This window comes from Chenopodium quinoa, unplaced genomic scaffold, assembly GCF_001683475.1.
Source record: "Chenopodium quinoa cultivar QQ74 unplaced genomic scaffold, ASM168347v1, whole genome shotgun sequence".
NCBI lineage: Eukaryota > Viridiplantae > Streptophyta > Magnoliopsida > Caryophyllales > Amaranthaceae > Chenopodium > Chenopodium quinoa.
The window spans coordinates 776,036-782,199 of NW_018743196.1; positions in this window are offsets into that span (position 1 = coordinate 776,036).

Consider the following 6,164-nt stretch of genomic DNA (forward strand, 5'->3'; position numbering starts at 1 on the left):
TTGTAGGGAACATGGAGTTAATCACAACTTCTCAGCCCTAGAACACCTCAACAAAATGGTGTTGTAGAAAGAAGAATAAACTCTTGAGGAGATGGCGAGGACGATGCTCATTGAGAGTGTCTCCCAAAGAGTTTTTGGGAGAAGCTGTTGACACTGCTTGCTATATATTGAATAGAGGTCTCATTAGACCAAAGTTAAATAAGACTCCCTATGAACTTCTTAAAGTCGAAAGCCCAACATCACATACTTTAGTGTCTTTGGATGTAAATGTTATGTGCATAATAATGGGAAAAATCAACTTGATAAGTTTGATCCTAGAAGTGATGAGGGAATCTTTCTTGGATACTCTTCTCACAGCAAAGCATATAGAATCTTCAATAAAAGGACTCTTTGTGTTGAGGAGAGTGTCCATGTCATTTTTGATGAATTTAACATGTCTTCTGAGATTGCGCAGGTACAACCTGATGAAGTGATTGGATTGATGGATTTCACGGGGAACCAGTATACTGTCCCACAGATGAAGTGCAAGAAGATCTAGGCCTACCAAATACTCCACCAGATGATAATGATGAAGTGCCTAGAGAAGAAAATGAAGATAATGAGGACTCTGAAGGGGAACCAAGTCCTGATGGTTCCTCAAATAATAGACAGGTAATGAGTTCAGGGGGAACAGAAGAAGGTACCACCCCTGAACCTGAGGTAAGTAATGATAGAGGAAACAGCATGAATGTGAATCCTCCTGGCTCCTCAGAAGAAGAAGAGATTCATGAACATGCTGGTTCCCAACTTAATGAGAAAGCACAAAACAATCTTAATTTCAAAAGTTTTAGATATAAATCTTCTCATCCCACTGATCAAATAATTAGTGATATAAATAAGGGGATTCAAACGAGAAGAAGTGTTTTTCAAAACTTTTGTGCCTTCTATTCTTTCCTGTCTAATGTAGAGTCTACTGACTATGAAATGGCATTGACTGATCCTGATTGGGTACTAGCTATGCAAGATGAGCTAAATCAGTTTCAGAGGAACCAGGTTTGGCACCTGGTTCCCCGTCCAAAGGAAAGATCAGTCATTGGTACTAGATGGGTCTTTAGAAACAAGTTAGATGACCTTGGTACTATAGTCAGAAACAAAGCAAGGCTAGTGGTGCAAGGGTACAATCAACAAGAAGGAATTGACTATGATGAGACGTTTGCACCAGTAGCTAGGCTAGAGGCTATTAGGATTTTAATTGCTTATGCTGCTCACATGAATTTTAAGCTGTTTCAGATGGATGTGAAGACTGCCTTCCTTAATGGCTATTTGAAGGAAGAAGTATATGTGGAGCAGCCACCTGGTTTTGAAGATGCACTGTTTCCCCAGCATGTATACAAGTTGGATAAAGCATTATATGGCTTAAAACAAGCTCCAAGGGCTTGGTATGAAAGACTGTCCAATTTCTTGATGGCAAATGATTACAAGAGGGGAACAGTAGACAAGACCTTGTTCATAAAAACCAGGGGGAAACACTTGATTGTAGTACAAATTTATGTTGATGATATTTTATTTGGTGCTACTAATCAAACTTTGTGTGATGAATTTGCAAATCTTATGCAGAGTGAATTCGAAATGAGTATGATGGGAGAACTAGGGTTCTTCCTAGGGCTGCAGATTAAGCAAACAAATGATGGTATAATGATTCATCAACAAAAGTACTTAAAAGAGCTGCTGAAAAAGTTTGGCATGGAGAACAGCAAAGCTTATGATACACCTGTTCCCACATCCACAAAGTTGGATGCTGATCTTAAGGGAAAAAATGTTGAAGCTACGCTTTATAGAGGAATGATTGGTTCTCTACTTTACCTAACAGCTAGTAGACCTGACATTGTGTTTTCTGTTGGTTTGTGTGCTAGGTTTCAAAGCAATCCAAAGGAATCTCACTTGAAGGCTGTTAGAAGGATACTTAGGTATCTTGTGGGAACAGCAGATCTGTTTTTGTGGTACCCCAAAGGCAGTACCATTGATCTCATTGGATATACAGATGCAGATTATGCTGGTTTCCTAGTTGATAGAAAGAGCACATCAGGTATGGCACACTTCCTTGGCTCTTGTCTTATATCATGGGGTTCTAAAAAGCAAAATTCAGTGGCCCTATCCACAGCAGAGTCAGAATATATAGCTGCAGCTTCATGCTGTTCCCAGCTACTGTGGATAAGGAACCAGCTGAAAGATTTTGGTGTTATTTATAAAAGTGTTCCTATTTTTTGTGATAACACTAGTGCAATCAATATTTTCAAAGAACCCCGTGCAACACTCCAAGACCAAACACATTGAGATAAGACACCATTTTCTAAGAGACAATGTGGAAAAAGGATTGGTGGAGATGTTGTTTTGTAAAAGTGAGGATCAAATAGCTGATATCTTCACAAAGCCTTTATGTAGAGAGTCCTTTTGTAGGTTAAGAGTCCTTTTAGGTCTAGTTAGATTTTAGGAGTTGGCTTCAATTATTTCCTTCAATGATTGGCTAGAATAGGTATGCTTTTGTACTGATTGTGTATATAACTATGTTGCTTACTTACAAATATTGTGTAAATAACCTAAGTGGATTATTGTTGTATAAGAACAGGAGAAGTTATTTTGAAAACATGCTGAGAATAGAATGACTGGTTCAGTACAGGTACCAGCAAGAGGAAACAGCAGTTCAGCTCTGATATGTCATCCGAAAATATTTTATTTTTGGAAGATTACTATAAGATAATTTCTTTTTGCAAAGAATTATCTTATTTCAGTTATTCTTATCCTACAAAGAGGCAAATATATTTAATTGCCTAATTTATAGTTGGTTGATTTTTTTTTTGGTAAAAAGATAATTACCATATTTTAAATTTTCAATTTTTGAAATTATCTTTTCCGTTTATTTTGATTCTCAACCGGCTAGTTTTTGGAATTCATATGTTGTGCAATTAATATAAATACACACTAAACACATTGATACAGTTTCACATCACATCATCATTGAATTCATCCTCTCTCTCGTTCAACAGTGGTACCCTAATCACTGTTCACTCCGTTTTCATCTCTCTCAAATTCCTACTAAATTTTGAAGCTTGTTTGCTACAATGGTAAGGAAATCAGCCAAGGCTTCAGCTAAGAAAGGAAAGGAGAAGACTCAAGCAAGTGAGTCCACTCAATTAAAGGAGACCACCATCACTGAAACTAACCCTGCTCCGACTTTATCGAGCAATTCACTTCTTACTACCACAAAGAACCCATCACCAACTCCGTCTCCATCTTCTACATCTCCCTCACCTTCACCTCCCAAAAATTCACCTTTACCCAAAACCCCTGAGGCTGATGATTCCATCATCAAAGAACCTGCCTCATCTCAGGGGGACCAGCCCAAAAGCGCTGAAGAATTCTTCAATACTGTTGGAGAAAGGGAAGAGGAGGAAGTTAGAAGTGAAGAAGCGGATCTACAGATTATTGGGCAGAAAAAGGGGACTTCAAAACCCTTGGTTCACAGCAGAGTGACTAGGTCTTCCCTGAAAAACATTGGCGAAGTAGTAGTGGAGGAACAATCGATGGATTCTGCTAGTACCAAACGAAAGAGAACAGCACGGAAGTCTACAACAGGTATGTCAGTAGAATCTCCATCTGTTGGTATGACTGATTTAGGTTCTAGGGTTGTGCTATCTGGTTGTAAAACAGAAGTTGGTTATTTTGATGAAAGTGCCTTAAGTGATGTGAAAGAGTTGTTAGAATATCAAGGTTGGATGGCTTTGTTTGATGTCTGTGATGCTAATATTGATGGTGTTAGAAAGTTTTATATAAATTTGAAACAAATGGTGGATAGGTCGTTAGGATCAGCTGTGAATGATGTTGAAGTAAATGTGTCTGTTGCAAGTTTGGCTGGGTTGTTGAATATACCCAGAGATGGTTTTGATGAGTATTCTGGAGATGGATGGCCCACACTTATTGGGGTCAGTCCAGATGAAGTGCATGACTTTGTGTTTGGAGGGAAAGTTCCAAAGAAAGCTGGAACTTTTAAAACTGGTAGCTTGAAGGAACCAGTGATGCTGGTTCTTCATTCTCTGTGTAACAAGATGATTATTCCTCGAGCACAAGGTAGGGGTTTTGTGCGCATCATGGAAATGGTGCTTATATATTTGCTGATGAATAAGATTAAGATAAATCTCCCTTCCCTAATGATAAACCATATGATGAATTGCTATAATTCCTCCCACCATTCTCTTCCTTATGGTTCTTACATAACTAAGCTTCTTAAAGAGAATAATGTTTCTCTTAGTGGATCAACTACTCCTGTAATAGTGTTTACCAAAGGTATTCTGAAACAAAAGGGGTTGATCATAAGTGCTGGGGTGTTGAAGTTTAGGGAGGAGGAACCAGTAGAGACTCCTAAGCCTGCCAAGAAGAAACAGAAGGCAGAGGAACCAGCAGGTCAGAAGGTTATTCTTAAGAGGCTGGAGAGTCAGGAAGAGAAGATGAGTGCTGTAGGGGATCAGCTTAGCAAGTTAGTGACCTTAGTGGAAAGTTTATCTACTTCGTTTATTATGAGGATGAGCAAGTTAGAGAAACAGGTTGCTAGTAGTTCTGGAATTGAGAAGGAACAAGTTGAGGAGGACCAGCAAACAGACCAGCAGGAAGATGACAATGAAGAGGAGGAGAATCAGGATGAAGCAGTTGAGGAGGCTGACACTGAAGAAGAGGAAGAAGATGATGAAAATGATGATGATGATTGAATCTGTTTTCTTTTTCATTTAGCCTACCTTTATTATATTATATTATGAATAACTGATTCTGTTGGACTGTTTTTATTCCTCCCAATCCATGAATTTGTTTTGATATGGATTTGGGCTCTATCGTTTACTTTTGATGGTTTGTATTAAACTATGATCTTTATTGTTGGCATGGCTTTACTTTGACTAATCTGACCTTCTTTTGCAGCACTTTATTTGTATAATGGTTGATGCCATTGGATGGTTTAGCACGTTACTTTATGCATAAGAGGCTACTTTTGCATATCTTTTTAATGATGCCAAAAGGGGGAAAATAGTTGAAGTTGAAGCCTATAGTCTTTACTAGTTTAGATTGAGTCGTTTTTGAGTCTTTTTACTTTTACTTTGACTTTATTTTATTTTCTGTTTCTGTTTAGGGAACCAGTTGGCTTAACTGACTTGTTCCATTGAGTCTTGAGTCCTTGAAGTTTTTGACTACTTTCTTTTGAATATGTTCACAGGTGCAGAAACTTCAAATGTTTGTCATCATCAAAAAGGGGGAATTTGTTGAGTCCCTTAGGTTTTGATTGATAGTTTTGAATGATGACAAACAGCTAAGGGAAACAGGTCTTTGAAAGTGTTCAATACAGTTGGGGGAACCAGCTAAAATAGAACACTGTTTCCCTAGATAAGTTATTACTTATATGAGATATTTGTTGAACTAACTTATCTTTATACAGGGAACAGTTAGATGATTAATGAGCTATGCACTGGTAGGAAACCAGTATAAACTGTTTTCTCAAACTGCTTTTATGAAAGGCAGTTACTTATTTAGTATTGTACATTAACTTTGTTGAATGTGCAGTATCTAAGTTGATTTCTAAGACTGGAAGCTTGAAAGAATTTTCGATCAACTTAAAGGAAGGTCCTTTGGTCAATAATTGAGTTCATTCATGGAAGCTTTCAAGACTTAACGAATGCATGAAGGAAGACTACACTCAAAGAGTTATTTAGGAACTTCATGTAAATGCTCCGTAGTATAACTTATATAATTGAGTATATAAAGTGCTTTTAGTATATTAAATATCGTTATGAAATTTGGTACAAGGTTTGGAACAAATTTCATAACATATTCAGTTCAGGGAACCAGGCCAGGGAACCAGGTTAACTGAACAGATTATTCAAGCTGCCGTTTTTACAAAGATTTTATAAAAAGATATTTTCCGAAAAATATTGATTTAAAATATATCCAAGCAGCTAAGAATAAAGATGATATTTTTGGTTAGCTAAAAACTAGGAAGTATTTTATCTTAAATTGATTTTATCTTGTGATCAAATCAATTAAGATAAATACTTACCATAAATCGTATATATCTTATATGCATGATTTAAGGTAACTAGGGTTTAGCTAACTAACCTATAAAATACATCTTATTCTGAATAATCAGA